Source organism: Rattus norvegicus, chromosome 14, assembly GCF_036323735.1.
Source record: "Rattus norvegicus strain BN/NHsdMcwi chromosome 14, GRCr8, whole genome shotgun sequence".
Taxonomy (NCBI): Eukaryota; Metazoa; Chordata; class Mammalia; order Rodentia; family Muridae; genus Rattus; species Rattus norvegicus.
In genome coordinates, this window is record NC_086032.1 from 16415983 (window position 1) to 16443834 (window position 27852).

General features: G+C 44.8%; 2 long non-coding RNA genes across 2 annotated transcripts in view; one reads left to right on the forward strand and one right to left on the reverse strand.

Moving 5' to 3' along the window:
* LOC102546535 (uncharacterized) lies at positions 1–25622 on the forward strand. Its single transcript, XR_005493171.2, has 4 exons — positions 1–6202; positions 7127–7617; positions 20552–24067; positions 25334–25622. It is a non-coding gene; the product is annotated as an uncharacterized LOC102546535 (long non-coding RNA).
* The window catches only part of LOC134481723 (uncharacterized), a 53859-nt gene continuing 45901 nt past the window's right edge, over positions 19895–27852 (reverse strand). The window contains exon 3 of the long non-coding RNA XR_010057473.1: positions 19895–20133. This is a non-coding gene — a long non-coding RNA (uncharacterized LOC134481723). The remainder of the gene's footprint in view (positions 20134–27852) is intronic.

A 27852-nucleotide genomic window follows, 5' to 3' on the forward strand; every position in this document is an offset into this window, starting at 1 on the left:
TTCTGTTTTGATTTTATAGGAGCTCACAGTTTAGAGACTTAAAACTTAAAAAAAAAGATTTTGGAATTTGACAGAGACTTAAAAGAGACTTTTAAGAAGATATTTCTAAAGAGACGATTTCTAAGGTGTTTGAAATTATAAGGCTGTGGGACTTTTTAAGTTTTTAAGATGCTTTTTTATATTGTGATATTTTTTTAAAAAAATTAATGTGATCTTGTTGACGAGCAAGAAGGGGAAGGTTGTTGCTTACTGGTGATGTGCTGGTGTGTCACGCTGACAAGTTACGTGTCAGTTGGCTAGTTTTATGTCAACTTTACACAAAGCTGCAGGCAGGCCTGTGGAGAATTTTCATATGTGATGGGTGGGGAGGGCCCAGCCCATTGTGGGAGGTGCCATCCCCGTATCGTAGTCCTGAGTGCTATAAGAAAGCGGGCTGAGCGAGCTGAAGTGAGCAAGCCAGTAAGCAGCACCCTCCATGTCTTCTGTGTCAGCTCCTGCCTGCTTTAGTTCCTGACCTGTCTTCTTCAGTGATTTCGAAGTGTAAGCCAAATATTTACCCTTTTCTTCCCCAAGTTGCTTTGGCCATGGTGTTTCAGCACAGCAGTAGTAACCCTAATTAGAACGGAAATCTTATTCTTTCTTTGCTGTTGCTAAATCTCCCAGTATTCTGTTGGGGGGAAAAAAGAGAGGTGAGACCAGTCATCCTCCTCTTGTTCCTGACCCTACAGGAAGCACTTTTAACTTCTTACCATATGATATCAACCGGGTGCTTTTTATTAAGGGTGGCATATTTATTACCCGTGCTCATCGGTAGCATTGGCCTGTCATTTTTCCTTTGGTTTTGCTGGCATTGATATTGCCATAATGATGACCTTGTAAATGGGGTGATAAGTGGTGGGGTTGGTCTTGTGCACTGTGTATTTGGACACTGAGTTCTGTGGCCCTAAGATCAGGTGCCGTCTGGATATGGGCAGTGTGCTGTCCAGAGTATTGTAGAGAATGCTCCCCAGTATTCTCTGATTGGACAGTAAAGGGCTAGAGCCTGTAACTGGGCAGGAGAGAGAGAAAGGTGGGACTTGAGATGGAGTAGGGACCATGAGGAGACGGAAAAAGGGGTCTTCCCTTTCTTATCCAAACAGTTTGAATAAACAATCAGCAACCATCTTTACAAAATGTTCTGATAATCATGCAAAGGAAAACTATTTTTCTTTGTCGTGACAGTTATTCTCTGTATAACTCTGGCCTCCCCAGAACTCACTCTGTAGACCAGGCTGGCTTCGAACTCAGAGACCCGCTTACCTCTGCTTCCCAAGTGCTGGGATTAAAGGTGTATGAGAAAAAGGAGGTCATCGTGAAGCAGGATGGACCATGAGCCCATGACCAAGAGAAAATCGCCCCGAGGACACACACGGAGCAGAACAAACAGAGCAAGACTCAGCTAGCAAATACCACAGAGCCCGTGACTGGGACTTAGCCCGGTCTAGGCTTACAGCTTATTAATAGAAATTCCAGGTTTTTGTGTCTTTTATTTGGGAGCTGTATCGGCTAGCGTGGGGCAGGGGCATAAAATCACTGCTACGATTACCATGGTCATCTCCCCGCCCCCTTCAGAAGACCATAGAAGGACTGGTGTTAATTCTCAAATACTTGGTAGACTTCTGCTGGGAAGCCATTTTTCTTTGATGGGAGTTTCTTGTTTCTTTTTAAAATTATATGTAGTATGTATCTATCTGTGTGTGGGGATCTGCATGTGAAGAGAGTTACCTGCTGCGGCCAGGCATTGGCTCCCACCCTGGAGCTGGGGTTACAGGTAATTCTGAACTCTCTGATGAAGATGTTAGGAACCCACTGGGCCTCTGTCCAGTACTGCAGGAACCCTTGCCTGCTGTGCTGTTTCTGTAGTCTGATGGGAGTTTTTACATTATTGGTTTAATTTCCTTGCTTTTGGTCTCTTTCAGCCTTCTATTCTTCCTGCTTTCAGTCTTGCTAGATTGTAGGTTCTTAAGAATCCATCCATTTCTCCTAGGTTACCCCAACCACAGCTGTGAAACTGTTCAGACCTGTCTCTAACTGTACTTGTATCTTCATAATACTCCTGGGTTTGTCTCTTGTTCAATTCTGGCTTTATTGACTTGAACGTCTCTCCTTAGCCTTCTTACTTGCTTTATAAGTAGAAGAATCTTGAATTTGCATGAGATGCCAGGGTAATTTGTTCTCAAGTTTTCACTCTCTGTAAGAGTATGGGCACACGTGTGTATGCACGTGCACGGACAGAATCTCTTGGAAAAATTTTCCCTCAGAAATGTTTATTTCTAGAACATAATGGTTGAAACTGAATGCTACCACAACTTTCTCAAGGTAGAAATACAAGGGTCAATTAAATCCTGCTGGAATCTGCCCAATAGATACCTTTATTCAATTTCACAGAATGTATTTTGCACCGGATACGTGCCAGGTATCTGGTTGTGTGTACTTCTTTACTCTAAATTGAATTTCCCCAGGCATTATCGACCAGGCTTCTGTCCATGGGGCCCATCTCCTGGGAAGGGAAGCAGCGAATCCTAAATATTGCGGCCTCCTGTGGAAAGCATTGATGCTCAAAATGTCCCAGTCCATATTCCTGTCATGATCTTTTCCCCAGATTTCACCAATCAAGTAACTTCTTCCTCAGAGATGGAGATGAATGGACAAGCCAAGGAAGATGAAAAATGTATTCCACTAAATAGGGACAGGCCTTTTTGATTTGGTTAACTGAAGCAAGAACAGAGGACAACTCCGATTATCAAGGACCCTAACACGGTCCTTCTGAAGATAAGTTAGGGAGGATGAAAAGAATAGCTTCTCCTTAGGATAAGCTAAACTGACCTGGCATCCAGACTCCATGGGATTGTCTGGTGAATGCTGAGTAGGATAAAGTATGGGACACTGGGGACTGTCTGTCACAAACTAGGTCCTTATAGGCATTAAGGCTTCTACCTTCATAGCATTGGGGTGTCTCTTGTTGTGACTGTAGTGAACTGTAAAAATTTCTCTAACTACAACAGGGTTTAGGAAAGTACTTCTGTTATCACTTGGAGTCTGAACAAGGGAAATCAGGCAGGGTAAACAGCATTGAGCGCACTGGGCCTTGTTCTGTCTGTCAAGGGATGCAGAATAGGCCTTCCTTCTTCCACCATTATGAGGAGTTTTATCCTACTGTGTATGTAGCCTGCAGCCTAGAGTTCCCCAGCTCCCTTTTGCCCTCACACAGACCTTTCCACTGAGGAGGAGGGGAACTAACGTTTGCATCTGTCATGAAGAAAGCACGTCCACCTCACACACCCAGGCCCACCCTTCTGTTACAAGCGAAGCTCATGTCTTTGAGTGTGGTCAGCTCTGGAAAACAAACGCCAACTACCATGAGACAGTGCTGAAGGGCGTGGTTTTGGGGGTTATTGTAAAAACATTTTGATCTCACAATAAATTTATCTCTAAAGAATTAATTTGTCCTTAAATTTAGAAGAGAAAAGAAAACTTTCAATTTCAGAGAGACTAAATTGTGGGCAAGGGACCGAAGTGATTTCTTGATTTCTTTGCCTAGGATGAAGCAAATTTTCCTGGCAATCGGTTTCCTTTTAGATGAGATTAAGGATAACTAGGAGGAAATGTCAATGTATTTAATGAAGATTGCCCTCTGCCAGTAGCAGTCCTAGGCAACTGTTCCGAAGTGGAACAAACGTGGCTAAAAAGACAAGCTCTGGGACAGGGCTAGAGCTTGCCTCTTGGCTCTGCTGTGTGACCTTGGACATTATACCTGACCTCTCTGTTTCAGGGGTTGTTTGTGAAGTGTTGCTCCTGTGAGGGCTTAGACGGCAGTGGCTGCGTTTGGATGCTGTGCAATCTGCTGACTAGAGAGTCTTGACCCAGCTGCCTCTTTCCTTTCTCCCTGTTTTACACACACTACACTAGACCCGCCTTTCAGTGTTTTTCTCTTGCTGTTGTGTCTTGCCTGCTCTAAACCTTTTCTTCTCCATCTGGTAACATAACTGCCAGCCTCTGGGTCAGGGTTGCTGGAGGAATTTGTAGGAAAACAAAAGTTCTACGGGGAACCTCAGATTTTGCTTCCTGACAGCAGAGGGTGCCACAATGTTTCTCACTACAGAAATCTACACAGGATTACTTTCCTTTTTTTTTCTATCTGGCACTTAAAGCTTAAGAGTCTCCTGGCTGAGAGACCAGCCCTGAGTGAGGACTTTTATTGTCCACTATGTAATAGTGACATGAACCAACACCAAGAATGCATGGTCATGGAGTGGCTTTAAATTTTAATTAGGCATTTCTGTTACACTGTATTTCGTATTTCTCTGTATTTCTTGGATTAGGTTTGCAAAGATACAGTATTTTCAAGAATATGTCGCTGGGATAATGCATGCCTTCTTACTGTTCTTTTGGTGTGGTGAAAGCCACGATAAGGTATAAAAGGAAGCATTTGATTGGAGGCTTGCTTACTGTTCCGGAGAGTGATTCCAGGAACATTATGGTGGAGAGGACAGAGTAGGAGGAAGGGGGCCTGTGGGCAGTCATGGCACTGGGGCAGGCAGTAGCTGAGTGCTGACACCTGTTCTGGAAGTTGCAGGCAGAGAAGGACACTGAGCCTGGTGTGGACTTTTAAAGCCTTTACCGCCGCTGCAAGTGTCCCACCTCCTGTAACAAGGTCACACCTTTTAATTCTTAAACGGTCCACCAACTGGGAACCAAATATTCGAACATAGGAGCCCATGGGGGCCATTCTCATTCCGGTCACCACAGTGCTTCCAATCCTAGCCCTGGGGAGGAAGTATGCAAGTTTGAGGATAGTCTGAGTTTCACGGAGAGCGTCTTTCTCCAAAAACAAAAGGCCAACCAAAAAATAATAACTAGCAGACACCTAAAGCCCAACTAAAACAAGCAAAGAAGGGATACGTAACAGACAAACTGGCTCTTGTTCCGCCCGTATAGATTTCAGGAGTGGCCAAAGCAGGATGGAGGATGAACCGTACTGAACCGAGGTGAATTCGGTGCGGTGGGGAATCGAAGCTGAGGGGCCAAGCAGATCAAAGCACTGCTCGGCTCAGCAACAGTGGAACCTGCTCAGGGCCGGGTAATTAACTGTGCCTATCATAGAGGAGGTAAAATATGGCGGGCTGGCTTTTCCATGGGACACTGGAATTCCTTTCTGAACATACAGGTGTTCCCCGCCCCCTGCCACCGACGCCGCCATTAGGAGTTACCGTGTTCGTTGCAATTCGAATACCTCAGGGACGGGTAGAAGAAAGAAAAACTGTAAATGCTCTTCACTTGGACCACCCCATCCCGAGAGCATTTTGATTCCTTTCATTGCATCCTCTTTCTTAAGTATTAAAAAAAAAAAAGTCAGGTTTGTGATCGTAATGCAATACATGTTTTCCCTCATTTTCGTATGCTAAAACAAACATCCCAGTAAAACTAGTCTCCCCGTGTAAGCGCTGTTTAAGTGCTCGGACAACGTTTCAGTCTGTAGGGGTTGGACATTTAGAGGATCACCATGCATGTCATTTCTGAGTATGCAGAGGTGAGGAATAACACCCAAAAGACTGGGTCTGTGCTTCAGGCGCTGTCCTGAGCAAACGGACCTTATTTGACAGAGCTAATTATTAAATTGACAATTTAATTGACAGAGTGTCTTACCAGCAGTTTTGTAAAGTCGAGAAAGAACGCTACAGTGTGAGAACTAACCAATCAGACGCCCAATGACTCTTCTAGTACCCAGGGTGCAGTGCGAAGCAAGCAGGCAAGGTCTCTCCTCCTTTAGAGTACACGTGGGAAACACAGTAAATGGGTGGAGTGCCACTCAGCCGTTACAGAAAATGAGGTATTCATGGAGCTGGAGACAAGGTCCGTGCTTAAGTGCACTGGCTGCTGTTCCAGACGACTCGGGTTTGATTCCCAGCACCCACATGGCAGCTCAGAACAACCATTGGTAACCCCAGTCCCCCGAGATTCAATCCCTCGGAGGGAACCGAGTATGAATGGGGTGCATGGGCATATGACAAAACGCCTGTACACGTAAAAAAAAAAAATTCAACAGCAAAAGCAAGTGTGGTACTGATTGGTGTGTGCTACAAACAGAACATGACCGATGAAAGAAGCCAGTCACAGAGGGCCACAGGTCACCGTGCGATTCCATTTAGATGAGGTGTTCAGAGTAAGTAAACCACAGAAACAAAGTAAAAGAGTGTTTGCCAAGGGTTGGGAGCTGGCGATGGAGGGCCATGATGACGGTTAATAGCTAATGTTCTAAAACTGAGTGTGGTGATGGTTATGTGACTATAAATACATCCCATCGAATCTCTATATGCAAAATGGGTGATTTATATGGCCTGTTAAGTTACATCTCATTAAAGCTGTTATTATTATTATCTAAACTATTTGCTATCCTACAGTTAGGAAATGATTCTAGGGCCCAGAGAGCTGGCTCAGCAGTTGAGCTCACCGGCTGCTCTTGCAGACGACCTGGGTTTGGTTCGCAGCACCCGCATGGCAGCACGCAACCATCTGTAACTCCAGTTCCAAGGGAATTTAATACCCTCTTCTGGCCTCTGTGGGAACCAGGTACACGAGTGGTACCTAGAAATACATACGGGCAAACACTTGATAATAAAAATAAACCTTAAATGATTCCAAAATGACGCGGTACTTGGGGGCCTGTGTGAACATAATCATTGTTGAGAACTGAGTTCTGGACAAAGCGAGACTGGCATTTGATAATTGTAAAAGCTGAGATCTGGGCATAGGATGGCCTACTATACCCATTTGATCTAGTTTTCTATGTATCTGGCATTTTCTATAGGGCTAACAATGCATTAAAAAAAAAAAACTCATTTAGAGACTGACTCTGGGTCAGAAAGTTCTCACCTTGAACTGGAATGGCACTGGTTAATAGCTTAGGGCTTAGTGGCAGGTCTCTGTATTTTGAACCCTGGCTTTGCTGTGTAACCCTGGCCATTTAGTTTCTTTATGCCGTGGTTTTCTCATTCATAAAATACGGAGCTTGGAGTGTTTGGTTAAAGGGATGCTACAAAGACTGACCATTTTTAAAGGCTTTACAACTTGTCTCCTTTCCTTTAAGCTGAAAATCTACTGCTGCTCAGTCCGTGCTGCCCATCCATGGGGAGGTAAGCACTGTTGATGTGCCCAGAGGAGAGCGCTGCTCAGACAGCACAGCAGAGCGGGAACTGACCATCTGAACAGGCATTCCCTCTGGCCCCTCTTCAGTTTACCTCATCCTCACAGCCCATCCCAGCAGCCAGCTCTGCCCGTGGAGGAGGCGAGGTCAGAAGAGACAATTGCGCTTCTCACCTGGCTGTCACATTAAGTGTGCTCTGCTGCATGCTTGAGAATGACCTTTGCCCTGAAAGAAGCCAGCAGCTTCAGTGAGCTGGGCACCATCTCCCTCTGTCTACGCATGGATGCATTTGTAAGCTAATGTGCCCTCCTCATAGGGAAAGCTTCCCACTCCTTCTAATCAGTTGTGAAGGCCTGATGGTCGATTCTGATCCTGGCTCTGGCACAGATGGGTCCTCCGACGACCTCCAATGAGATATTCTTGACTTCGTACGGGTAGGCACCAGCCGTTTACCTTGACTTGCACTACCTTTCTCTCAACTCCTTTCTCCCTAGTAAACACTGAGATCTTCCATTCATGTGCTAAGTAAGCATTTATTGATTTCCTGTCACCTCAGGAACATTATACTTAAGGTTTGGGAGACTCCAAAAGGGGGTGGGGGAGGAAGTCAACAAATTCCCCACCATCAGAAATGCACTTAGTTCTGATGTTCTTTATCTTCCTGACACATGCAAGCCTGGCACCTCCGAGGGCATTTCCCTCCCTCCCTCCCTCCCTCCCTCTTCTCTTACCTCCCTCCCTCTTCTCTTACCTCCCTCCTTGGTACTTGGATTGTGTTTGGTATAAACCACTTTTTGGGGGGGAGGGGTTGATTCTTTGGAGGCTTATCATCAGCATCACCTCACACGTCTTCCCAATTGCATCCTGGGAGAGGTTAAGAAGCAGGAGCTGAACCCAAAGGCCCTGCCAACCCCAGATGGCCCTGCACCTGAGTGCATGAGAAGGCTGGACCTCATCCAGAAGGGAATGGCAATTATATACTTATCGAGTGCTTCCTGTGGGCAGCCACTGTGCCAGCATTCAGGAGATGGTAGGATACAGGCACCTTGATGGATCGGAGTCCTACCCACAAGAGCTTATATTCTAGGGGAGAAGAAAGCCATTCAAAGTGGGACGGAGGTAATGGGGAGAAGTATTGGGGATGTTAAAGTATTCCGAGGAAGTACCTGGCGTGGACGGGCAGCTCTAGTTGGGTTGGGTGCACAGTGCCTCTCTGAGTCACCACACTGGAGTGGGGACTGGGAAGTGAGAGAAGCAGGTAGAGCTGGAGTGGGGTGGACTAGTTGAGGTGGAGAACTCCAGCCACACTTAGCAGCAAATGTAGGGCCAGAGACCAGTTTGGTATCTCAAGGGACAAAGGAGAGGGAGAGCTTGGGAACCTGGGCCTGGGTAAGGTGCAGGTAAGATGCGTTTGCAGAATTTAAAGGGTGATCGGTTCATGCAGTCTTTGAATGTTGTATTGAGGAGTGAAGACACTGTTCTTGTTCAAGTGGGAAACCAAGGAAAATTTAAAGCAAGGTGTTTGACTTCCTCTATTGTTTGTCTGGAAGGTGGGCTGCAGAGAAGCAAGATAGACGTACAAAGTTAGAGGGTGCTATGGCCCAGGGTGGGACACTAGAACAGCTGCGTCGTGGTGAAGCGAGGCCATGCTGCCAGTGTGGAGTAGTAGAGAAAAACTCCCTTTGTCCCACCACTCACCTGACCGGGGCACAGTAGCGATGCACAGGCTGCTCCAGGAGAGCAGTGTTTACGCCTCAGGTGGAGCTGGCAAAGTTTGGAGGGCTCTGTGTCTCAGGGCACAGTTAACACTCCATGTAACAGGAGATACAGAATTGAAGAAATAGATGTTGCCAAGAGTTCTTCTGTAACTTTCCTGAGAGTCGTGGGAGTCTGTCAAACCCTTGGGGAGAATCATTATCCATGCGGACAGAAGAGAAAACTGCCAAGATGCTCTGTCTGACTATAAACCTCTTTCCAGAAAAATACGGCTCATCTTCCTTGCTTTAGCCAGCCTCCCTCTCTCCCTCCCTCCCTCCCTCCCTCCCTCCCTCTGTCCTTCCCCCTCTCTCTCCCTCCTTTCATTCCATTTACATCCTGATAACAATTTTGCATAGACTATTGATAGGCTCAGAGTCACTCTTAGTTTTATCAGACCAGCAATACTTCAACCTATGAGAACTTGGGAAGGTAGTTACGTTTATAACAAAGCTGGCCACATATAAACAGAGCCATGGTGACTTACTGTCTCATGTAGTGGTAATATGTTCTTATTTAAATAGTAGTAACCAGGGGAAAACTAATTTGGAGGACTTAAGAACTTGGGTTCAAGATATAGCTTTGGCACCGGCTGAGGCTTGATAGGGAAGACTCGTTTTCCTCGTGAATAGAGCGGGATAATTACAATAACTTCCTAGTCTGCTTCTCTCTCTTTTTCCCATAATTCATACTAATGATCAAACATGATAACTAATGCTAATTATTCACAAAGTTCATGGCAAGCACTCATTAATTGAAGATATCACTAACGCTCCACGACCATGGATTGATACACTGCAAGGGAGTTTGGGTTCGATGCCATGTTTCAAGCCCTAGACTTGTTTTTTTACAGGCTATTATGTTCGGTCTCCATTGCTGTGATACATACCAGAAAACAGCAATGTAAAAGGAGGAGAGGTTTATTGTGCTCGTTGTTTAAAGATTTCTGCCCCTAGACAGCTGGCTCCATCGCTTTTGGGCCTATTGGCCAAGCAGAAATATCATGGCGGAAGGGCATGGCCCAGGAGCACTGCCTACCTCATGGCATCCAGGAATCAGAGAGGGGCCGACTCAGACCAGGCAAGCAAGCTTCCTCTTCTGCCTTTGTTCCATCTGGGTCCCTAGGCTTTGGAACAGTAAGCACTGTTCATGTTTAAGGTGGCTCTTCCCCTCAGGTGCTGTCCCTACACCTCAGGTGCTAGTTGTCATTTGAAATGGCCCCACAGGTAGACATCTGTGGTTGCTAAACCTTGTAGGCATCTCCAGTCTTACTAAGTTGGCAACCACAGTTAACCATAACAGGTATTACAATAAAAGTTTAGGATGAAGCAATGTAGCTACCAAACTCTCAGGTGTTGATCAGGACTTCCCAGGTCAATGGTTTGCAGACTCATTTATTTACATTGAAGATTGAAAGGACCCAGAGTGGAGGAAGTTTGAGGAGACAGCAGTATTTTAAGTCCCAGTTTCACCCAAAGGGGAGTGGCAGGACATTTGCATCTTTACCTCAAGTCAAAAGAGATGAGCTCTAAGAGACCCCCTTCCCCACAGGATATGAAGGGTTCAGAAGTTCTCACTGGGCACATGGGTCACAGCTGAGAGTTAAAGCTGAAGTCCTCACTGCCTTACTAGCAGGTCTCACATGCCTTGGATACATTAGTCAACCCACTCTTCTCTCTCAATCCTCCTATCTATCTTGGCCTCTTCCTGGTTTCTAGAACATTCTGGATAGTCTATAGACCCTCAACACGTATGCTCTTTTCCCAGATGATGGAACAATTGACCTCTCTTCAGGTCTTGATTAGTCATCTCCAGCCACTGTTGAAAATTGTGATTCCTCCTCCAACCAAGGGAGATTTGACTGATCAAGATATATAGCAATGGGAGACTTCAATGTCTTTCTCGTGTAACTGAAAAGATTTAGCAGGCAAATTGAGCACCAGAAGAGCTGAATGCTACTTTAAATACTGTCAGTGTGATTCAAAAATTCACATTTGGAACCAAAAGCATTCTTTTTCATTTACATTTGGATAATTTATAAAACTCAATGTTCTCAATCTCAGAGAAAAGCTTAAGCTTTTAAATGGCAGAGATGCTGCCGGTCACATTCTAGAATTAAAATTCAGTAAGAATAGAGAAGGATAGGACAGCGAAATTTCTTTATATAGCACATGGTATATATGCCTAGATAGTCTGTAGGAAGCAATAAAAGAGTATTTTACACCAAGAGACGATGTACTTTGAAACAGCTATTCATGCCCAAAGAAAGATGTATAGCTTTAAGTATTTTTATTAGCACTAAGGAAAATAGGTTGTCAAAAGATCTCGAAGCTCATTTTAAGAAAAACAGTCGCAACACAAGAAAAATAATAAAGTTGAATGCTATAATGAGTGAGCTTCAAGTCATATTTATCTTTCTGTGCTGGAGCAATGGCTCAGAGGTTAAGAGTACTGGCTGCCCTTGCAGATGACCCAGCTCTCACATGGCAGTTCACAGCCATCTGTAACCCTAGTTCTAGGGGATCCAGTGGCTTCTCCTTACTTTTGTGAGCACTGTAAACAGTTCGTGCGTACACACACACACACACACACACACACACACACACACACACGCACAAATCTCATACACATAAAATAAAAATAAATCTCTAAAAAAAAGTCTCACCCTTGAAAGAACAATTGAAGTAGAAATTTAAGCATTCTTTGGAAAGCCAGCTGTGTTAGAGAGTGTTTTGTTTGGGCAAACATGTAAAGAAGTGTTTTACTGAAGTAGACACAAGTGAAAGGCTAAGGCAGAGTCCCGAAGGGACATTTTGCTGAATCAGATACAGGAAAGAGGATGTTCTACTAAAACAAACACATAAAAGACACGTGATGAAGGATTCTTTGCTAGTGACACACATAAGTTGTCCCACTTTACATTGTGTAGTTGAGTTACAGTTGTCAGGACTTCATAGAGGAAACACCAAAAGTCTTCTGGTGATATGGTTGGTTTCTTGTTGCTTGGACTGATCGGCAGAGGGGTGTCAGCTGAGACAGACTCGTGTGCTGAAGGCAGACACATGCTGAGGCCAGACTCATGGGAGACTTGTGATGTTTGGAGGGAGTGTTAAAAGGACTCCATGGACACTGAGGGCTTGAGCTTGGCTTGCTTACATAGCTGTACAATGCCTGTTGGTCTTGAGTCTTCTCTGATCTTCACTTCACTGAGAGAGACATAGCAGAGAACTTTTCCTGGTGTTCCTGTTGGCCCTGGTCCCTTCTGCTGACTTGTACCAAGGCTGAAGCCTGGCTGTCTCTGCTAGATGGTGCCACCGCTGCTAACTCGTGTTGCTATCCTGACTCTACCAAACCGTACTGCTGATGTATCCATTGAGTGTTTGCAAATGGATCGAGCTGCTTCTGCCGACTCCTGTGGGCTGAGCTGCTGATTTCCTGACAACATAGATAAGATTTTCTCCAAAGAATGATTTCTTAACGGATGCATTTCCTCTATATCATTTCTTTCCCGCTACCTCTGACGGATGATGGGACAGAAGGGAGGTCAAAACATTTAAGAACCATCATTCAAAATAGACCACAATACTCAACTTCATATGGAAAAATAAAACAACTCAGGATAGCTAAGACAATACTCTACAGTAAAAGAACTTCTGGGGGTATCACCATCCCTAGTCTCAAGCTGTACTACAGAGAGAGTAATAAAAACCGCACATTATTGGCATAAAGACAGACAGGTTGATCAATGGAATCAAATCAAAGAAGCAGAAACAAACCCACGTACCTAAAGACGCTTGATTTTTGACAAAAATGTCAAGACCGTACAATGGAAAAAAGGAATCATCTTCAACAAATGGTGCTGGTCTAACTGGATGCCTGTCTGTAGAGGAAAGCAAATAGGTCCATATTTATTACCAGACACAAAACTCAAGTCCAAGTGGATCAAGGACCTCAACATAAAACTGGGTATACTAAGTCTAATAGGAGAGAGAACTAGGATTGGGGGTGGTGGTGGTGGTGATGGTGGTGATGGTGGTGGTGGTGGTGATGGTGGTGGTGGTGGTGGTGGTGGTGGTGGTGATGGTGGTGGTGGTGGTGGTGATGGTGGTGGTGGTGATGGTGGTGGTGGTGGTGATGGTGGTGGTGGTGGTGGTGATGGTGGTGGTGGTGATGGTGATGGTGGTGGTGGTGATGGTGGTGGTGGTGGTGGTGATGGTGGTGGTGGTGGTGGTGGTGATGGTGATGGTGGTGATGGTGGTGGTGGTGGTAGTGATGATGGTGGTGGTGGTGGTAGTGATGGTGGTGGTGGTGGTGGTGGTGATGGTGGTGGCGGTGATGGTGGTGGCGGTGGTGGTGGTGGTGATGGTGGTGATGGTGGTGGTGGTGGTGGGTTGTGTGCATCTCTGAGATGAACTAGAAGCCTAGAACAAGAGAAATTTCCCAGAACCTATGAAGCTGGCCCTAGCTAAGACTCCTAGCAATAGGAGATATGGAACCTGAAACGGCCATCTCCTGTAACCACGCAAGACGTCCAATGGAGGGATGAGGACACCAACCTAGCCACAAAACCTTCAACCCACAATTTGTCCTGCCTACAAAATGTGCAGGGGTAAAGATAGAGCAGAAATTGAGAGACCGGCCATCCAATGCCTGTCCCAACGTGAGACCCATGCCCTGAGAGAGCACCCACCCCTGACAGCACTAATGACGTTCTGTCATACTTGCAGACAGGAACCTGGCATATCTAGGCCTCACCCAGCATCTGATGGAAACCGAAGCTGAGACCCACATCAGGCAGAGTTCAGGGAATCTTGTGGAAGACAGGGAGGAAGAATTGCAGGAGCCAAAGGGGTCAAGGATATCACAAGAAAACCTACAGAATCGATTAACCTGGGCCCAAAGGGGTCCACAGACACTGGACCACCAACCAAAGAACACACGTACATATGTACACATATGTAACATGTACAACTTGTAGGATCCCTAACAAGTGGAGCATAGCTGTCTCTGACTCCGTTGCCTGCCTTAGAATTCCTTTCCCCTAATTGGGCTGCGTTGTTGAGACTCAAAAGAAGGTGTGCCTAGTCCTACTGCAACTTGATAAGCCAAGGCTGGTTGATATCCATGAGAGGTGGCCCCTCCTCTGAGAAGAAAGGGAGGGGAGGATGGGGGACGTGAGAGGGAGCAACTTGGGGAACAGGAGGGAGGGGAAGCTGCGATTGAGATATAAAGTAAGTAACTAAATAAAGAATAAGAGAATGTGTTGGCCCGTAACCCCAGCACTCAGGAGACTGAGGCAGGATGATTAGAAGTTCCAGGATATCCTGGGCTAAATAGTGAAACACTATAATCAACAAAGCAAAACAGACAAAACATCTCACAGTGATAAGCATGGGGGGGGAAGGGGGGTCCCCGAGAGAGCCCAGGAGCAGCATCCGTGGGAAGAAAGACTGTGCAGAAGTTCACTTCTGGGCTGGCCACTCACAGAAACATTTCCAAGCAACATGGTACAGTCGTGAGGACATCTACAGTAGCGTTGGCTCAGAGAGAATAGCAAATCCCTTTCTCCAGCAGGTAGCAGAGGATGCATGGAAGAGGGAGACACTACCAAGCAGGAGGACCCCCTGGGGTCTGCCATTGGGGATCTATAGAACACCCTATTATCTAGATATTGAAGAAGAGACAAATCTTAGGCAAGCTTTATTTGCTAATACAGGAGAAAAAAGTATTAGTAAAAATATAGAAATAATATAGAAAATATAGTAACAAAAATATAAAAATGTTTCACCAACCCAATAGTAATACCTTATCAAATATTTTTTATTGTAGACACATGAAAATGTATTTATTTAATATATGTATTCATTTACTATTTATTGGAAATTCTAGGTGCTATGGAGACCATAAAAACAATAAAAAGGGGGGCTGGAAAAGTGGCTTAGTTGCTAAGAGTGCTTCCTGCTCCACTCGAGGACCTGAGTTAAGCTCTCAGCAGTCACATCCGGAGGCTTACAGCCATAATTCTAGCTGCAAGAGATTCTGGTACCTCTGGCTTCTGTAGGCACCGGCACTCAAGCACATAGAATGCATGCACATTATTTAAAGTAAATTAAATCTTAAAATTGCAGTAATTGGCATCCGTGGTAGAAAAACAAGAAAACAACAACATAAAGTGATGATAGGATTTTATATTTAGGAAATATAAGACATTAGTACATAAAAACACCAAAAATTAATGAGAAGGCTTGGTTAAGTAACTGATATAAGATTCATTTATAAATTCTAGGATTCAGGACACTGAAGCAGGGGGATGGCTATAAATTCAAGGCCACCCTGGGCTGCAATCTGAGCCCCAACTTAAAAATAACTTTTAAAGAAGGGTAATGAGCGGGCTGGAGAGATGGCTCAATGGTTAAGAACACTGGCTGCTCTTCCAAAGGTCATGAGTTCAATCCCCAGCAACCACATGGTGGCTCACAACCATCTGTAATGAGATCCGATGCCCTCACCTGGTGTGTCAAGGACAGCAGCGTACTCATATACATCAAATAAATAAATAAATAACTCTTAAAAAAAAAAGACGGGTAATGAGCAATGAGTTAAGGAACATAGCATTTTTATAAATGGGAAAATCCACACAATACTTAGAAACATGTTTTGGAAGGAAAGCCCAGGAGTTACATGAAGAAAACTGTAAGATTTAAATATGTGACATAAAAGATTGTCACAACAAGTGGCAGGAAAGACAATGTCTGTAAGTCAGTCGTCTGTGTGTGTTCTGTAAGTCAGTAGTCTGTGTGTGTTCTGTAAGTCAGTAGTCTGTGTGTGTTCTGTAAGTCAGTAGTCTGTGTGTGTTCTGTAAGTCAGTAGTCTGTGTGTGTTCTGTAAGTAAGTAGTCTGTGTGTGTTCTGTAAGTCAGTAGTCTGTGTGTGTTCTGTAAGTCAGTAGTCTGTGTGTGCAAGGCTCGACTTTGCTTCCTGGCATCACAAAATAAATCAGTGAGTAAACATACAAACAAATGGGTCCTTAAACATTTTAGCTAATTTTTATGAGTTTATAGGACTTTTAAGACTTTCAGGATACTCTTTGTTTAATTCTCTATGTATTGCTGATTTCTAAGCCCTGACCACCAAGCGCTCCCAGGGGGTGGATACTCTCCTGGCACTCTTATTCTGACCATCCTGCTTGGCTGCCTCACCATGAGGTCGCCTTCCTCTCGTTCCTGCCTGACTCCCTAGGCCGTGATGGTGGTGGTATGGACTCCAGTTCTTCCTGGCTAAGCTGGCCTCCACAGCTGTGGATGGTCAGAGCCACTCTCCTTCGGTGAGGATGTCCAGTTGTTTGAGTTCATCCAAACACAGTTAGGGCTAAATTGTTTCGGGAAGCAAAGAATGGAAGGAAGCTAAGGAGGAGGAATAATTTCTCTTTCTTCTTTTTTTCTGTTTTCATTATTTTTTATTGGATTTTTTTTCTTTATTAACTTGAGTATTTCTTATTTACATTTTGATTATTATTCCCCTTCCTGGTTTCCGGGCCAACATCCCCCTAACCCCTCCTCCTCCCCTTCTATATGGGCTTCCCCTCCCCATCCTCCCCCCATTACCACCCTCCCCCCAACAATCACGTTCACTGGGGGTTCAGTCTTGGCAGGACCAAGGGCTTCCCCTTCCATTGGTGCTCTCACTAGGCTATTCATTGCTACCTAAGAGGTTGGAGCCCAGGGTCAGTCCATGTATAGTCTTTGGGTAGTGGCTTAGTATTGGATATTTTTTAATTTACTTTTCAAATGTTATCTTTTCTTCTTCAATATAGTCAAATATAGAGAATTTTCTCTAAGTACTATTTAAGTAAACCTCACTAGTTTTAACACGTAGAACTTCCACTCTTGTTTGGTTCCAGGAAGATTATTGGTTCTTGTCCTGATTTTCTACTTAAGCCAGGGACTACTTATTTCCTTATTTATTTAAAATAAGACAAGACTTTCTATCTAACATGATTTTACCAGTCATGTTGAGTGCCAAGATTATTTTTTTCTGATGTAAAAAAGAAAGCCAATCAGTATTTGTATTTTTAGGACACATTTAAACCATTACCATGGTCACACAATCAGAGACAGATCAGAGTTATAAGCTTCTTAGAGATGAGGAACCAGGGCCTCAGGAGGTAACAACATTCTCTGAAGTTGAGAGGTGTCTTACAAATCTTTGCTAGATTAGTGCTGTCAGCCCAGTGTGATCCCTCAGAGAAGCTGTGTTTCTCTGGCAACTTCCAGGGGAGTGGGGATTTGCTTCTTATACCCAAGTGCCTTGTCCAGAGCTGTTAGCACCTCCTTTCCCAAGGCTAGAAGGTAACAAGGCTGGAGGAAAGCCGTCTGGGAGAAAGCCCCAGACTCACAGTTTGGGGTGCGGTATGTAATTCCTGCCTCTGTTTAATTCACAGTGTGAGTCTTTGTTTCCGACTTTACCACATTCCGACTTTAGCACATTGGCTACTATTCTTGCTGAATCGGTGATATTATACATTGTTACCGATCCACCCCCATCTTTCTCTCTCCCCTCTCCTTTTCCCTTTCCCGATTCCCATCTGCCTCCCCCTCTCTCCCTACCCCCTGCCTCCCTCCCCCTCTCTTCCTACCCTCTCCTGCCCCTCCCCCTCTCTCCCTACCCCCTGCCTCCCTCCCCATCTCTCCCCTCAGTGGGCTACAGCATGGGCATTCTTGTGTATGTGTTATTACAGGTTTGAGTTTATGTACCTATTAATTAGAAATGAGAGTTCTGTTTCCCTCCCCGTCTCACTTAGGCTCTCAGATGGTATGAGTGTCTGTGTCTCCCTCTCCCCAGGTCATATGTTGAAACTTAGTTTCCAATATGACAGTAATAAGGTGTGGGGCTTTCGCAGGGTCATGGTGTGGGGACCCATCAATGGGATTAGTGTTCTTGTAAAAGACCTTCTAAGAAATGAGGTCGTAATGAGAAAATGCAATCCTCGAGGAGCTGATGCGCCTCACCAGGCACTTGCCGGGCTCTAGAAGAGTGAGGGAGAAGTGTTTGTTGCTTGTAAGACTCACGCCTAGTATATGGTACAGCAGGAGTGAACAAGGACAAAAATATGAGTTTAAAACTTCAGTTTTTCCTGACTTCAAAGCCCATATTATTAAACATATACTGGCTCATGGTCATCCGTTCAGGCCGCGTGGTACTTTAACAGCTTACCCGATCTTTTAGAAACTTGAGCATCAAATTAGATGTATTTAATTTCTTACTCATTTCCAGCATTTATCTTCTTCTCTATCTCAGCCAGCACAGCTTTTCTTTTGAATTTTAACTCATGACCCAGCTTAAGAACTTAGAAAGCGGACTGGAGAGATGCAGTTAAGAACACTGACTGCTCTTCCAGAGGTCCTGAGTTCAATTCCCAGCAGCCACATGCTGGTTCATATCCATCTGTAATGGGACTCGATGCCCTCTTCTGGTGTGTCTGAGGACAGCGACAGTATATCCCTATATCTATCTATGTATCCATCCATCTATCTGTCTATCTGTCTGTCTGTCCATCCGTCTGTCCATCCATCCATCCCTCCATCTATCTATCTATCTATCTTGTCTCAAGAATGTGTCCTGGCTTCAAGACAGCAATAATTGTTTATCTGCATACTCACCTCATCCTCTGCTATCCTGCTTAGGCGAATTCTGCCTAAACTTTGTGTTTGTTGTTGTGTTGCTTTAAAAACAATTTTTCTAAATGTATATGTATTCCATGATAAGTGTATCTGATATAGGTATATAGCAAATAGATGTGGTATCTATGTCCTTACATACAGTAAGCATATATGGTAAGTATAGGTGCTGTGTACACATAAACATGCATATTTGTGCACATGTATGTCAGGAGAATACAGTATTACCTGCTCTTAAACTTCAGAGTATATATAAGCTTCCAGGACTTGTTTTTATTACTTAAGCTTTCACAGATTCAGCCACGCCAGAGTAACCTCTTTACTAGTTATCTTCACTGCTACAAACTGTTCTGCCACTTGAAGACATCCTTCTATGCCAAGTGTTCAGGTTATTTTTGTTCTTCCAAACAGTGCTGCCATGAATGTGTGTCCATGTCAGGAAAGTGGTCACGGCAAGGGTTTCTGTCATCCGTGTTGTGTGCATGCTCTGTCAGATGCATAGATGGACATGTTTGTGTCCTTCCCCAGTGTAAGAATCTATTGGGTAACGTCATAAATTCACAAAGTACGTCAGTCTAGTTGGTCTGTACTTATCAAGTACTCCCATTCCTGCTTGGTATACTTGATCACTGGGGTGTTGTCCAAACTGTAATTACTAACTACTAACTCTCTGATCACACGTTATCTACATGTATGTGTGCTATGGAATTGTGGCACCAGGGAAAGTCTGGAGGACAGATAGGAAGTCCTACCCAGGGACACAGCACTGCCCAAGCACAGAGTTGCAATTGCAGTGGCAGGCGTTTCAGGCGTCAGTCTGGAGCTGGCTGAGTGTCAGGGCAGCAGGGTCTGTGGTTGGTTTGAGGCTTGGGGACAGAGGCAAAGGCCCCTCACTGGCAAGGCTTGTGATGAGTGACTGGGTGACAGGTCAGTGTGTTTGCCACGTCTCCCAGGCGACGAGGTTGCATCAGTGTGATTGATAAGATCTATGTCTGGCTTTTTCTTATGTTTGGTATATTCACAGGTGTTATTAATTATGGTTATAAATAAACCATGAATTTGTGCCTCCTGGTGTGCTGACAGGTAGTAGTTAATGAGTCATATTTTCTTGTCATTTATACTCAAAATGGAGTAACTCAAGTCAAAACTGTTGCCTTATAAAATGAAATCGCTTAAGGCTACGCGCAGCTTGAAATCTGTTCTGTACAAAGTTGGGTAACTGAGAGCAGAAACAGCCTGTTGTCAGTGTGTAAACTTAGGAGTAGAAATACTGAGGCATATTCTTTGTAAAAGTTCAAATTTATTATCATCTATTTATCTGTATCTATTTTATCTGTCCATCTGTCTTAGGGTTTCATTGCTGTGAAGAGACACCGTGACCAAGGCAACTCTTGTAAATGACATTTAGTTGGGGCTGGCTTACAGGTTCAGAGGCTCAGTCCATTATCATCAAGGCAGGAAGTGTAGTTGCATCCAGTTAGGCAGGGTGCTGGAGAAGCTGAGAGTTCTATATCTTGTTCTGAAAGCAAATAGGAGAACACTACTGTCTTCTAGGCAGTTAGAAGAGTCACAAAGCCCACCCCTACAGTGACACACTTTATCCAACAAGGTCACACACTGCCACTCAAACCACCACTTATCTATCTATCTATCTATCTATCTATCTATCTATCTATCTATCTATCTGCCATCTATTTTATCTACTTATCTTTGCTGCTTACATAAAGTCCTATATAAATGTGAGGTGAGGACGTGCTGATTATCAATTAGTAACCAATGCTGATGATGTAATCGGGCGTAGTTAAGTAACGAAGTTTCCATGAAAGCCTCCAAGCGACAGGCTCGGAGGGCATGCTGTTCGGTGAGTGTCAAGGTGTTGGGAGGTTAGGGGTGCACTGGAGCCTGCACAGATGCTCTGCTATCTCTTCTCTCCACAGTGTGACCAGTGTCTCTCCATTCGGCTGTTCTCCCCTGTGGCCTTTGTAACAAATAAGCAGATGTAAGTAAACTGCCCCCCGCCCCCGTGAGCTGTACTACAGGATACCGATATCCCTCCCTCATCTCTCACTTTCTCTTCCTCTCCCTTTCTCCCTCTGTCCTCCCCCCACTTTTTGAGACAAGATCTTCCTGATTCCTCAGCCTGCTCTCAAATTTATGGCCTTCCTGCTTCAGCCTGCCAACGGCTGGCATTGACTACCGCACCCCACTGGAACTCCAAGTTTTGAAGCTGGACTTCAGTGTGAGCATCCTGAGACCCTAGTGTCTGAAGTGACTGGATGGACGTCTGGGTTCGATGCTGTCTCCTAGTAACAGTTCTCAACATCGAATTGACTTGTAGGGTCTCCCAGTTACCATGCAAAGAATGAGAAAGGGGAAAACTCATGTATTTCCCGCCAGAGGTATTATCTGTAAACACAGTTCAATGACATCATCTAATCTAAGAGTTTGATATCAGTTGATTATAATCACTGCTATTTGGGACTTATTTTGGACAGTTTATTTCATGTTTCACTGTTCATTTATTTATTTTTACTTTTGGACAAGGCGTCTCCTTGTAGTCCTGATTATTCGGGAGCTGCCTGTGTAGACCATGGTGGCCTCAGACTCACTGAGGGCTTCCTGCCTCTGCCTCCCAAGTGCTGGGGTTAAAGCGTGCACCGCCATGCCTGGGTCTACTATTCTTTTTAATTTTTAGCCATTCTAACAGGTCTTTGTATTTTCCTCACGGTTAGATTTCAGACGTTATTATATCCATTTACTTATGCCTGCACACATCATTTGTCGAAATGTCAACCCACACCCTTTGTCTGTGTTATTTATAACTGAGTTGTTTATTCACAAACTACAAGTGTCGTGTGCCCTAGACCTTTCTCGGGGATGAAGTGGAAATTTCTGCTTTCTTTGGGGGGCTCAGTTGCATCACGTGATTTTTTTTTTTTTTTTTTTTTTTTTGGTTCTTTTTTTTTTCCGGAGCTGGGGACCGAACCCAGGGCCTTGCGTTTCCTAGGCAAGCGCCCTACCACTGAGCTAAATCCCCAACCCCATGTGATGTTTTTCTGGAAGCTCTCTTACAAGAGAATATTTCGCTGAGGCAGACACGTGAGAGCACGTGATGTTTAAAAAGAGTATAACTGTAGCCCAGGAGTAACCTCGCTTTTGCGTTGTTTCACCTTGCAAAGCTTCTCTGGTCTTCACTTGTCGTGAGTTTGTAGAGAGAACTGCGTCAAAGAGCTTCTCGCGGTATTTGGTTGCTTCTTGCCACTTCTTCAGACTTGTGCAGATTCTTCAGAGCCTTGCGGTTTTTTCTGGATGGAGACACTGTGGCCGATTCACGTTCAGTGTGCACCGATTGGACTGGACTGCTGTTACTGATTCCTATTTGGTGTTTTAGAGTGGACTACTGATATCCTGACAACAAAGATTGGAATCGCCCCAAAGAACTACTTCTAAATAAGTCCATAGCCCCATTGTCCTATTAGCTATCTTTCTCCTCTGCCTTTGGTTGGTAGGCTGTAAGGGGGCTTGAAGCACTTAAGATCTCTTATTAAAAGTGGGTTTTGAAAAACCAAATTCTACACAGATATGCTGTTCGTAAGTATTTTCTCCCAATTTTCATTTTCTTAAAATGTTTCTAAAAATATATTTCATGTGTATGGATGTTTTGCCTGCTGTATGTCTGTGTACCATGTGTGTGCAGTGCCCATGGGGGCCAGAAAAGGACATAAGATCCCTTGGGACTGTGGCTACTGACAACTGTGAGCCACCATATGGGCTCTGGGACTTAAACCTGGATCTTTTAAAAGAACAACCAGTGCTCGTAACCACAGCACAATCCCTGCAGCCCGTGTTTTATGTTCTTAGCAATAATCAATCTGAAGGTGAGGGTTGAAATTTTGATGAACTATGATTCATTAAAGCTTCTTTTTTATAAATTGTTTTTGGCTGAGAGTATAAGAACTTTTTTCCTAGTCTTTTATTTTCAAGAACTTTCTCTTGTATTTTGCCTAAAATGTTTTGTAGTTTTTATGATTCCCATTTAAGACCATGGTTTATTTTTTTGTAAAAAAAAATCATGAAGCTTGTGTTACACTTTATTTGCTTGGTTTTAAGTGTTTAATTGTTTGAGTACCATTTGTGGCCAAGGATGTCTTTCCTCTGTTAAATTGCTTTGGACCTTTCTAAGAATGTCTAGTCATGTCTGCTGGCTCGGTGCTCTGTTCTGTCCATCTGTCTATCTGTACAACACAGAAAATCATGTAGATTGACTTTTCCTACATGAAGAGTTTTTATTCTGTAAAACTGTATTGGTGGTTATAATTCCCTTGTCTGCATAGAAATTTGACGGTAATCTTGTTTACAACTGCAAAAGTCTTACAAGGGTTTTGATAGGAGTTGTGCGTTAATTTGGGAAGAATTCAGATTTTTATCTGGAGCTCTTCCAACTCCATTCAAACATGGCTGTAACTCCACACTTTTCTCCTCTGTTGTACTGATTTTAGCATTTAAGCCAGTCTTTGTCAGATAACAACAAAAAAAGTACAGAGTGTGTGGCATAAGGGACAAACATTTAACTCTATAGCTTTGGGGGCTCAGAAGTCCCAGATAAAAGGACCAGCCAATTTGGTTCACGACTTGTTGTAGGTGTTTTTCCTTTTCCATCCTTACATGGGTGGTATTATTCTTTCGCCACCGTCTCCACCTTGAAATCCCTTCCACTGGTTTTTTGTGAAATGCCTAGTTTAGACTTTCACTTTCCAAGCTCGTCCTTGTAGCCTTTCTCCAATTTCCCCGGCTCCCAGAATTTCAACTTCTCCAATGGTAAGACAATAAAAGTCTGTGGAACTCCATTCTTATGTTATTGGCAACTCTGAGAAGAGGCAACTTTGAAATGTAATGTCTTCCATTAGACTGAGCGGAAGCTGCCCTCCTGCAGGACTGTACGGGATGGCCCTACCACCTTGCTCTCCCACCTCTTGTCCCATTGTTTTTTCCCCGTCTCGTTTCCCTGGGAGCTCTTCCTTAATAAATCACCTGCACACAAACTGTAATCTCAACTCTGCAACTGGGGAGCCTGGCCTAAGGCATCTATCAAAGGAATTCAAAGGTAGACATTTGTCTGTTTGGAAAGTGAAGGCGTGTAGTCAGTAGCATCGTTACCATGGTCACTGCTGCTGAGGAAGACGGGAGGAATCTCAGCCAACTTGCCATGAGTTTGTTGTTATGGAGACAGACATGCTGGGCTTTATCACAATGCTGATTTTCTCCAGGTATGAGGTTGCTGTGGAAACACAGAGCCCCAAACCTCAAAGAACACTCATTTCTAATCCCAGCTCCTTTCTCCACCTGCTTATGGCTGATTAGCAAAAGTAGCATGGTGGGACAGGAGATGTTCATGGTACCAGCATTCAACCCAGCTCTCTAGAGAAGGGCCACAATCCCAGACGTTTTCCTGGGTGAGTGGGAATCTCGGGCAATTTCAAAATGAGGTTTGCCAAGTTAGAAAGAAACAGATTCTTTTCTGGTGATGACCGCTGCTGCGGCTTTCTCTACCACACGCTAGTTTAATCTAAGGTCAAACAGGTCTGATTTAGACTCAGTCTTACTTTGAGCCTATAAATTCTTTCAGAACCAGCCCAGTTCCCATAAATGAGAATGGTCCTGCTACCCCACAGATAAAATCTTTTGTTGTAGAGGAACCGAGATAAGAGTAGGTCTGGGTATGGCAGCCCTTGGTGGCGATGGCACTGAGGCTGAACTGAATGAGTGTAGGTGTGGCTGTGGCCCCAGCCTGCTCCCCAGTGCACCACAGAGTGTCTCAGTTAAGGTACACAAGAGAGGGACAATCTCATGGGTAAGGAGATTTTGGGTTGACTCCTGAGACAGGGAGAGAGTGTTGAAAACAAGTTGTCTTAGTCTAAAAAGTTCCCTGCTTTGTCACGGAGAAAGGGTGATGACTTACAGCTTCCCCTGTTGTTACTATTGTTGAAATTAAATTTTGCCAATTATTTAAAACTTCAAAGTCCTCCCTGACATCTTCTTGCTGCCGGCAGCTCTTGAAAACATCAGCTAGCCTAAGGAGTCAAGGTCAAATTTCAGAGGAAAGCTGTGGGTGCAGTTAGGAGGTCAGAAATCACCGGAGGTGTTTCCCACGGGACACACTTTCCTCTTAGTCACCGAGGGAGCTGAGAAGCAATGACCCAGGGCACAATCACAACTGTGCTCTTTCAGGGAGCCAGAGAACAGCGATGCCAGACGCATGAGACTCCACTCTTGGTCCCTTAGCTCTTCCACGGTTTTCAGAGGGAGGATTGAAAGGGAATCTTTAAGCTTTTATTAACATTCTCTACTTTTGAAACCCCTGTATTTGCTAGGCTAGCAGAGGGAGGTTAATTCCACCCCTTTCTGCCTTAGCCCTGAATGACTTGACAGTAACGATTGCGCGTCACCGTTACACGCCGGACCCAGGACCCGCATTGAGTACATAGCGTTTAATTCTTAGCCTTTTAGCCCTGGAGCTCTAAGGGAGAACAAAGAAGAGGATGGGAGGGCGTGTCGAGCTGCTGGATAATATCTGGTTCTCCGTTTATTTGTTGTCCGGCTACCAGTCACCTGGTGCGGCTTCTCAGCACTTAGAATTTCGACCTGGTGACGCGCTGTCACCGCGATGTTTCTAACCGTGTGTTGTAATTGATTTTGTCCTTGCTTTATAACATGAATAGAGACATTCACGATTCTAGGCCCCGCAGATCGATCTGGGTCCACTAAAACGCAGCAGGAATCGGGGGAAAGTAGAGAGGCCGAGACCCATCGATGACAGAATCATTAACTACATGGATGGCAGACTACCAATGCCGGTGCGGATGACGGCGGTGATGTCAGAGACGATGCTGACGCCTGTCTGGCCTCCCTCTTGGTCCCATTCGGAATGCTTTTCCTGTAGGAACTCACTTGATCCTCATCTTCGCCACATAAAATCAATTTCATTAAAATCGTTATTTTCCAGGTGAAGGCACTGTAGCGTCGTGATGAAATACATTTCCCAAAGTCATACGGCCTGTAAATAGCAGAGCCAAGGGCGAATCCCTAACTAGCTCTTAGCCGTACAAAACATGGAGTAGCCACGACGAGGCTTTATTCATTTGCTGCTTTCTTCCAAGTCTTTTGTTGAGCGCCACCAATTCTCAAGCCTTTCTGGACTCTCTTCTTACCCCTTGCGTTTGGATGCTTATGGAGAGATCTTTAGGTGCTAGCTACTCTGTTAAAGGATGTGCAGGTAGCATATCATGTAATACTCGGAACAACTTGATGGAGCAAGGGGAGGTTAATCAATCTCGTGGGACATAGTAAGGGAGCAGCAGCAGAGCCAGACTGGCCAGATGCCAGTGCTGTACACCTGAAATCTGGGTCCTGTGAATGGCAAAGCACTGTGGGAATACAATACAACCCGGGCTTTTACGTGCTGTACGCTGGGAGATGCACCCCCCCCCCCCCGTCTCTGCACATCAGTGTTGTTAGCCACAGAATATGTTAAAGAGGTCATGCTGTGGGTGAGGGGGTTGAGTGGGGGCTGATGTGGCCTGTGGACCTGGGGCTCTGAGAACACTGTAGAATGCCAGTGGGATTTGGGGGCGACTGTCAGGTCGGTCTTGCGAAGGGGGTGTGTTACAGTCAGGAACTATTGATCACAAGCTGCCCACCCTGGACGTTGTGGGATGGCACAAGGCTGTCTCTTGCTAGGCAGGAAGAGAATACAGTGGAGTCAGGTGGGAGTGAGTCCAAGGCTTTGAAACCTGGAGGCCACTCTTTTCAATTCTCCTGGGGCTTCCCAGTCTAGCAACCCAGTTTCTTTCTTCAGGCTGGCTACTTAATGTGCTTCTCTAAGCACGTCGTGGAAGATGTGCCTGTTCTCACAACGTTCTGTGGAAGGGAAACCTGATCGGTAGGGTTCGGGTTAGTCATTGTCCTCTGGCATATGTTGGCATAAGTTGGTTTATGTAAACTGAATTAGATGGCTGCAACAGAAATAACTGCTTCTATATTTCTTTCTTTTTTTAAAAAGATTTAATTATTTATTTTATGTATTGTGAGTACACTGTCACTGTATTCAGACACACCAGAAGAGGGCATCAGATCCCATTACAGAGGGTTGTGAGCCACCATGTGGTTGCTGGGAATTGAACTCAGGACCTCTGGAAGAGCAGTTAGTGCGCCTAACCACTGAGCCACCTCTCCAGCCCTCTATATTTCTTACTTGTTATTGTAGCACAGTTGAATGCTTTGCTCAATTTTTATTCCTTTCCAGTAATTACCAAAATTCTTCCCAACCCTGTAATCATATCATAGTCCCTGGCTGATAAGCAACATGGGAGTGGTTATATTTAAGGTTGTACTGGATTCTGGTCCAAGAATTCCATCTTGGGTTTTGCTAATACAAACATCCTTCTCTGCCTCCCTAGAACAAGGGGTTAGACCTCTAGAGCCTGTCGAATGGCAGACGAGCACTCTATCACCATGCTACACTCTGGCAGTTTTGTTTTCATTTTGGGATAGGTTGCCCAGGCTAACAGCTCCTGAGCCTTTTGCCCCAGGCTCCTCTGTTTCTGGGAAGTGCTTTAATCCCAGTGCTCTGGAGGCAGAGGCAGGCCAACCTGGTCTACAGAGTGAGTTCCAGGACAGCCAGGGCTACACAGAGAAACCCCGTCTCAAAAAACATAAACAAAAGTTAAAAATATATTTCAAATTAATTATTAGGGAATTTTATAAATGCATACAATGTAATTTTTTCATCATACCCCCCCACCTAGTGCCTCAAACTCTCCCAACTGGTACCTCTCTTGCTGTACCAGCTTCTCAGCAGCATCTAAGAGCAGGAAGGGGCTGCGAAGGAAGGAGAGCCTCCATCAAAGCGCTCATGACAAAGCAATGCTAGGTGTCTAACAAGCAAGCAGAACCCCCGCGGTACAACCTGTGTCAACTTTTGAAACCCAGGGTTGTCCTGTTGGCTGGCCTCTTGGCCGCAAGGGTTAAAAGTGACCTTTCCCCCAACAGCACAAGAACATCTGAAATCGAACCACGCTTTTCTACTCTGAGCCTGGAGCCGGCAGCGGGCAGTTTCTGGGTTGGGAATCGTCTGCATGCATTGGGCGCCTTGCCCACAACCTACCGCGCCTGGGTGGCCTCCTGGGTGGCTTCCTTTGGCAGGAGTGTCTTACAGCTGTGAGGATTATTAGTGAGACTC